Source organism: Pygoscelis adeliae, unplaced genomic scaffold, assembly GCF_000699105.1.
Source record: "Pygoscelis adeliae isolate BGI_AS28 unplaced genomic scaffold, ASM69910v1 Scaffold160, whole genome shotgun sequence".
In the NCBI taxonomy this organism is placed as follows: domain Eukaryota; kingdom Metazoa; phylum Chordata; class Aves; order Sphenisciformes; family Spheniscidae; genus Pygoscelis; species Pygoscelis adeliae.
Window position 1 is genome coordinate 9,073,007 of NW_008824035.1, and position 787 is coordinate 9,073,793.

Genomic DNA, 787 nt, shown 5'->3' on the forward strand with positions numbered 1-787 from the left:
GGAAAGGCAGGGGGAAGGGCGGGAGGAAGGGGGCAGCCAGGCCCGGCCCCTCCGCCCCGGCTCAGCTCCAAGGAGGCCTCTCCCTGCATCCGTCTTCGGCTCTGAAGGGAGATCTTGGTCCGTACCCGGTGCTGGTGCGGAGGGTGCCGAGAGGGGTACGGTGTTGGGGGGAGGGTAAGAACAGCTTTTCTGCACCAGAGGGAGGTGTTGGCCTGCCTGGGATCTGGCTACGGACGGGGACCTTCTGGACCAGCTGCCCCACTGACTTTGCCTGTTGTCGTGCATTATGCCTCTCGAGTTGCCTTAATAAAAGGTCTCTGAAGGTTTCACGTGAAAAAACACATCACAGACCCTCAAGCAACGATGGCTGCACGATACTTTAGGCACAAATGTTTTATGCCACAATGCAACCTGATGTTTGGAGTTAGGGGATATGTGTGCTGCCATGTTGCTTCTGCAGTCTTACTCATTCTACGATCTTTTTGCATCCCTATTCTTGGAGTGAGATCCATGAGTATGTTTCCATGTCCCATCCATGCGCTCTGTGTCACTCATTTGCTTTTCATTATGTTGCTTTCTCCCAGAGATGTTTATCTTCAAGTAGTGATACTGTCACCTGTTTTCTTGCACTAGAATGAGAAATTCTAATAAAGCTGGAAACTCTCAATCATCTGCTACTTTCCAAATAGTGATCCTGAATATAGCCAAAGGGTATTTTCGTTTCCACCTTTTAAAATAATATTTTTGCTTTCTTCTTGTCATATTCTACTGATGGCAGTGAATGTCA